Raw genomic sequence first — 7,774 nt, 5'->3', positions numbered from 1 at the left:
TATTTTTAAGGCAGACATGGTGACACATGTCTATAGTTGCAGCACTCAAGGGAGCAGAAGCAGGAGGAGTTTCAGGACAGCTTGTATTATTTAGCCACATCAACCAACTGGGTTAACTGACACTTACAGAAGCCCCACCCCCACCCCAAAGCAACACATAGGGCTTTCGAAGCATCAAGAGCAGTCAGCAAAGCAAAGCTAGTCTGAGCTGCGCAGCAATCCTGGGCAGACTCGGAACACTGAGCTCACACAGAAGACAGTCTTTGATGGCACTGGAATTAAACTGCAAGACTGTGATGGATCAAAGGACATTCTTTAAACTCAGAAAAAGTGAAAAGCTATACTTACAAGTAATCATTGGTCAAAAAGGAAATTACAGACTATTTTACATTTTAAAATGGACAGAACAAAATTTATAGTAGGCAGCCACAGAGGGAAATTTTGCTTTTCTATTTTTATTAGAAATGTCTCAAAGCCACAATCTAAGACTCACCTAAAGAAACCAAGAGAAAACAAAAGTAAACCCTGATCAAGAAAAAGCTTCTGTCAATTAAGATTAAATTCCAGTAAAACCTAAAACCAGCCCAAGAAGACAAAAATAAGTAAGATGAAAGCTATTCTTTGAATTGTTCACATTCTAGGATAACAGAAAGGGCAAGAAGGGGAGGGGAGGAGGGCAGGAAGGAGGGAGGGGGAGGAGCGCAAGAAGGGAGGAGGGGAGGAGCACAAGAAGGGGGGGGAGGAGCGCAAGAAGGGAGGAGGGGAGGAGCACAAGAAGGGGGGGAGGAGGGCAAGAAGGGGGGAGGGGAGGAGCACAAGAAGGGGGGAGGGGAGGAGGGCAAGAATGGGGGAGGGGATGAGGGCAAGAAGGGGGAGGGGAGGAGCGCAAGAAGGGGGGAGGGGAGGAGGGCAAGAAGGGGGGAGGGGAGGAGGGCAAGAAGGGGGGAAGGGAGGAGCACAAGAAAGGGGGAGGGGAGGAGCACAAGAAGGGGGAGGGGAGGAGAGCAAGAAGGGGGGAGGGGAGGAGGACAAGAAGGGGGGAGGGGAGGAGCACAAGAAGGGGGGAAGGGAGGAGCACAAGAAGGGGGGAGGGGAGGAGAGCAAGAAGGGGGAGGGGAAGAGGGCAAGAAAAAGAAAAGGGAAGGAAGGGGAAGAGAACAGAGGAACAGAATGTACATTATCAAAAGTGAGAGGGTGGCACCCCAGACTGCAGACCCCAAGACATGACAAGGACAGTAAAGAAAAGCTAGGGACACTATGTATGTAAATTCAACAACTTAGAAGAAACCAAACAACTAGCTTGAAAAACAGAAACCACTACCCCAGATCACTGCGGAATAAACCAAAGAGTGCTTAGCTGACCTGCAGACACCTCATCTGCTAAACAACCCAGCTAGCTTTACTTTTAAAAATCCTACACACACAGTTAAGAAATAACATTTCAATAAAACAAACACTTTCAATGTGGACCACATTTTGGGGGTAATCTTGACTACTCTCACCACCTGTCTGAACCACTAAGTTTGGGGGCTTGAAAGCACTGTTGCTGGGCCACACTCCTTTCATGAATTCCAGACCCCAGTGTCAAGTCATAGCAACATGTCTGTAACACCTCCTGTGCTCAAGGTTTACAGCCACAGTCTTATTTAATCTTTACAGCTAGAAAAATGAGCTAGTCATTGGCCTTGATTTCCTCGCTTCCACCCGCAGACACAAAGCCTTGGCTTCCCTCTCTCAGCAAAAAGCTCAAAAGCTTTGCTTTCTCCAGGTATAATAGCGCACTGCTGGTATTTGGAGTAGGGGGAGACACGTGATCTAGAACAAGAAAATGTTAAACTCTGCACCTATAACTTAGGTTCATAATAATAGCATTCAATCTCTGTAAGAAAAGACATTTAGATCTCTGACCCGGAAGAGAAACAAAAGGAGCCGGAGCCGGAGCCTGAGCCTGCGTCTGACTTTTTGTTGTTTTCATTTTGGCCTAAATGTTCCACGAGCCAGTGGAACCAGGAGAGGACTGGCCTAAGCACAGACTACAGGAAGCACCAGCTAAAGTGGACAGGAAGACAGCAGGAGGAAGCAAATTTTAAGGTTCAGGGTTGGTTGGGGGAGTGTGTGACCAGGTCACTGAGGCCTTCAACACCAGTGCCCATGGCTGCAAAGGACGGAGCAGTGAGTGCACAGTCTGGAAATCCAGGGGATGCCAGTGCCAGCCTGCCAAGCTGAAACCCTGCATCTGGCCAGCACTATGAAAGAAACAAATCCTCTTGGGCATCGAGCTGAGCAAGGAAGATAAGACATATAAAGAAAGCCATGGGAGGCTCTGGACAGAATTACCAAAGGGAAGAAGGCCTCTAAACATGCTACTGGATAGACTGTAATGGGTTTAAAACAGTCATCATAGCCACACTGCAGTTTGCAGTAATGGCTGCCTGGCTTCAGCATCCCAAGCTTTTCCTTCAGCACCAGCTATGAACAGGAGTTAGCTTTGTGCTCAAGCTACAATATTCAAGACTCAACCCCTTTCCACCTCAGTTACACTGCCACATAGAAAGTGTTTACAGCCTCAACCTCAACACTGGCTCTTTCCGGTTTGGTAATAACCAGACTCCAATCAATTACAGTATTCACTACCGATACATATCAACACTGTCAGTATACATTAATACTATATACTACATACAGTAGTTACTTATATAATATATGATCTATTATATATGTTAATAAGTGCTGCTTCCTCAATTTGTCCTTTTTCAAAGCATCTCCACTGTGAAGGATGTCATAAGTTTTCTCAAGGATGTCTGGAACAAGGCTGAGCTTTGCCATTCGTGGGTTTCTCTAATCCCTGGATGCTGAAGCCGAACACTAATACAGACAGATAATGGCATAAATTAAGCCCCACTAAAAAGCATTTTTTCTAGTACGATAAATCTGGAGTAGGCGTCTCTAAACTACTCTGCCTAGCAGTAAGAACTACTCACAATTACAAAGCTATCTTAACAGCTCATTAACTGAAAGAAACATGGCTCCTCTTGCAGCCAGCCACATCTACCTGATAAAGCTACTTGCTTCATAATTTGGCAAGAATTAAATGATCTATAGCAACGTATTTGCCCTTTTATATTCTGTCTCTGAGGCCAGGGTGCTGATAACATCCCTGTGAGCAAAGAAAAACTAGCCTTGAAACGTGTGCAAGTAACATCAGAAAGTCAGAGATGACACAGACAGACAGACAGACAGACAGATGGGTAGAGAGAGAAAGAGGAGGAGAGGTAGTTATTGCACAGCACTGGCCACACTGTGTAGTTTTCCTATATATGCCCAGGCAGACTACTTTTTCTAAGGCCAGGTACTATTCTTTAGTGACAGCTACGGTCCTGGCGATCAACATTAACACATCAACAGTAGTGAACTAATAACAGTAACAGATAACATTTATTGAATGTTGCTGCCTGTCGAGCAATAATGTTTTACACGTGTTAGCATAGTTATTCCTCACCAAGAGTCCTCTAAGGTGGCTACTTTTACTATAGCCATGTCTTGAACCAAATAAAGAAATGTAGGGCAAGGGAGTTAATCTGGTCCCAGGACACTCAGCCAAGGAGCAGGACAATGAGACAGACTAAGCTTCAGATCCAATGCTAGTCACTATGCAGCACCATCTTCCAAAACCAGGGGACATTGCCAAGTGACATCAAACAAAATGGAATTCTCCATTTACACTCTACAATATCCCTGTTAGTGTTCTGAACCCAGAAACAGTCTCTGGGTCAGGAGAGAATGAGATGGTCCTGACTGTGCTCAAACATCAAGCCCTTGGAGGTGTGAAAGGCCCCTGAAGGGTGCTTAGCTGATGGGCAGCAGGAAAGCTGACTGGCAGAGACGGGCCAGAAGCAGGATGCTTTCATACCAAGGGGCATTGGTTATGAAAAAGGAAAGAACCATGGGATGGAGTGCAGGACCCTCTTCCATGTGCATTAGACCATCAAGTCCCAAAGGCTAACCGGCGACCAAGGTCCCAAGACACAGAGAATGACATATTCTCCGCACCACAGCTACCATGACAACAGCCAACTCTCTCACAACCAGAGGGCAATTACATACTGCCACGGGAGCTGCAAACCACAACAGACAATGGCATTGAAAACATTTCACTGCTGTCCACTGGCTTCAGGGTCTGGGCTGCACAAGAATGCAACTACAGTAATTATTGGTTTAAGAAGGTATTTGTAGTCAGGCCTGACCATTGTACCATGTGTTTGATGTGGAGCAAGAGTTCATAAATGCAATTAGCAAGTTCCAAACACGGGCCAGGACCAGAGTGTTGAATTAGCACACACAGCACTGCACAGAGAGAACATACCAGGGTTTACCTTCTTTCAGTGCTAAGAAGGCAGAGGCAGAGGAAGGAGACTGGTTGTCTAAAAACACTGTGGAAGGAGGGGAAAGCCCCAGCATGACTCAGCACAAGAACAAGACTGGACAGGTGTGCCATGCACAGAGCTAAGTAAGCACTAGCTGCCGCCAGCTCTGGGAGCTTATCCAGGATGCTATAGGCCAAGCACATTTTACCTACTTTAAAACGCACATGCTTGTGTTTCTTCAGTGTTTTTTCTATATAATTACCATGTTGGGCACTCTGAGTTTCTCTCTCTAGAATTCCCTGAGCTTTATGGAATTGTTTCAAGCAATAACGTTGACTATGCTGAAATAAGATGCACAGAACAGCAAAAAGAACACAGGTTTTCCATTCCAGAAGCAACCTGCTTTTCACTTAGGCTAAAACCTAATGTCTCAGAGGCTCAGTGGTATTATATGTAAGGCGGGGATGCTGGTACCCATCTGCGGGAGGCTGTTGCGAACATTAGACGAAGTGATGATGTGGAGAACAGACTCGATTGTACAGAGGGTCGGTGGGAGCTACCACTGACACTGTCATGTTCTGATTATGCAATAGCCTGAGCTAATTACTTGAAGCTAGACAAGAAGACCATTTCCTTCACAGGTCCTCACTCAGCACTACAAACTGAAGACGACTTTCTCCTGAACTTCGGCTTTACCGATGGCTGGCGCAATCCAAGTAACACCACCTTTACCATTTCTGCAGCTATCATCTCTGAACGGCCTTTACTTTTTTTTTTTTTTTCTGGTTCTAGTTTTCTATCTTAGTCACCCAACTATGTGGGAAGCCAGAGAGCTTTGAAAACAAACGGGCACAAATCAGAGTCTTGTCCCATCACTGCACTTGGCAACCTTGTTCAGCCTGCCTTTCTGACGCTCGGCTCCCATCTGCCAGTTCACAGATGAGAGTCTCATTGAAGATAAAGACAACGGTTTCCACTTCACGGACTGCAGAGCATCAGGATTAGAAGGAACTACTTTAGGAGAAAACAGAAGTAGTAATTAAGAAACAGCACAATAATAAACTTAATAAAGTAGGTTCGACACACAGTGGATGAGACGCAGAGTGGGAGAAAGAAAGGAATGGGGGGGGGGGGAAGGGAGGGGGTCTTACCGAGTCAGTTAGCTCCCTGGGCGTTCTTCTGATATATTATACCAAATCTCTGGCAATCGCCCTGGCAGATGCTCTGAGTATTATACAAATAAGGCCTCGCTGTGAAGTGGAAAGGAGGAGAAATCAACTCCTTAACACCCTTCCCTCTCACTTTACTGTAATTATTTGAAAGGAAGCAAGTGAATCAGCCTGCCTTCCACCTACACTGTATTCAGTTCCACACCAGCCATGAGACCTTAGGCCAGTCCCACCTCCACGAGAGCCTCTTTTCCTACAGGTAGGATGGAATTTATCTCCATCTCAGAAGATGGTTCTGGGGTTTAGGAGACTGCACCCTGTCAATCTCCTGGCACAGCCTGATGCTTAGCAGGAATTCAAGCTGTAAAAGCCCAGATTTAGCCGTTACAGGTGTGAGCCAGAACAAGCACAAAGGCCTCACAAATGGAGACACAGAACAGAGATGACGGCCTCATGGAAGGACCCACAAGCCCACCCCATGCCCAGTTTTCAGAGGTCAGAAGAGGAAAGCCAGATTCTCTACAGCGCATCCAACCTACTCGAGGGCATTCACAGCCATCTCAGCCCAGGACTGTGAGGTAATGAAGCCGCTGTATTTGTAACAACTTATCACAACAACCACAGAAAAGAAACACACTATCAGTTTCTTCAGACTCATTTTAAGTAGATCTTAGAGCTCTGAATCTGAAAACTGAAAAAGAAAACAATGTTGCTTCCTCTATACAGTCATACCGCTCATTCACATAAATCAATTAAGGATGTCAGTTTTACTGAACTACAGTGAATGAGTGATGTTAACTGTGAGGACTCCGGGCTCTGTTCGTAAAGAACTCAGAGGATGTTAAACTACACAAACACTCAGTAACACTGAGCAACGGTGCTAAGTTAAAATGCCAAGAATCCAAGCAAAGAAATACCCTGGGTCTGAGGAAGAGCCAACTCAAATGAGGGCACAGTTTTCAGACACTAAGCAAGACTCCCCACACTTGCCTCGCCCGCCTCGCCCGCCTCACCCCCTCCCCCACCCCGCGAGCTTGGGCCACCTTTAAGCACACTGCAGTAGGTTCCGCTGTGTGTTGGATTTGGTTTGTCCTTTAAATTTCATGCTGTGAATGCTCAGTCCTTAGTGCTGCAACTCCCTCAAGGTAAATGGGTCCTAGAAGAGCCATCCCATGCATGAAGTGATGTTGCCCCACTAGAGAGGTTTAGGTCTAGGCTAGCTCTTTAAGAATGCGCAGATTTCTGGCTCCTTCTCTATGCAGTGGGTTTCCCCTCCACTTCTCTGCCACACTGACGCAGCCAAGAGATCCACACCATCTCAGGAGGCCATGCTGGTGGAACGATCCAGCCACCAGAGTCATGAACCATATAAACCTTTGTATAAGTGAACTGGCTTCAAGTAGCTTATTACAGCAATACCAAAGGAACCGAGGCAGGTTTCAAGCCAATGCAAGATTTGAAATCTGTTATAAACATTAAAAAAGGAGAAGCCATATTATTCTTCTTTGTAGATCTATGGACTATCAGTTGACACTAACATTTTCTCTTCATGTAAGAAGGCCAAATCAACTTGATTGCAAAGGTTTATTGTTGACATTTTCAAACAGATCAAAAAACATTCTAAAAAGAGCCTCTTACGGGTCACTGGAATAGACATACTTTTACTAAAGTGCATTAAGTGAGTTATGAGACTGCCATAGCTAGTGTCCTCACTTCACTAATTCACTAGGAAGTAACAGTTCACTTAGGCAAAAGAATTACCAACTTCACTCAAGTCTATAGAATATAGCAAGGGTCTGCCTTCTCCTTAGCCAAGGCTATATTAATCAGCTCCTGTACATAGCAATACATCTGTGCCAGAGGGGCAAATAATGGAGCTTCTGTACAGAAAACACAATAAATAAGTAGATAAATTAATAAATTAATAAATAAATAGATATTGTCCACAAAAAGACCTTTCCTCCTCCAGCTCTCTTTTTGAGCAGCTCTTGTCATGTGGCTTCTTCTTGCAGTAAGAAAGCTCTAAAATACTACGCAGTGTGGATCAGGCCACTGCCTCCCTCAAGAGAGCAAATCAGACCAGAGTGAGAACCCATAAGAGAGACAGCAGGGAGGAAGGTGCCACATGTGCTTTCTACTGAGTCCTAAGCGCTAAGAAGAGGAGCTGGCCATTAATCTCTCGTGGCTCCTGTGCCAAAGGTCTGTGGCCTCCTCCGGGAGTCAAGCAGGCCCTAGGCAGGC

At 45.6% G+C, this 7,774-nt stretch overlaps 1 protein-coding gene across 4 annotated transcripts in view; it reads right to left on the bottom strand.

The window, feature by feature from the left end:
• Window positions 1-7,774, bottom strand: part of KHDRBS3 (KH RNA binding domain containing, signal transduction associated 3) — a 156,342-nt gene that overhangs the window by 133,165 nt on the left and 15,403 nt on the right. The gene's annotated exons all lie outside the window — the stretch shown is intronic.

Source organism: Acomys minous (assembly GCF_964271855.1).
Source record: "Acomys minous genome assembly, chromosome: 12".
In the NCBI taxonomy this organism is placed as follows: Eukaryota; Metazoa; Chordata; class Mammalia; order Rodentia; family Muridae; genus Acomys; species Acomys minous.
This window is presented reverse-complemented; position numbering and strand designations above follow the sequence as displayed.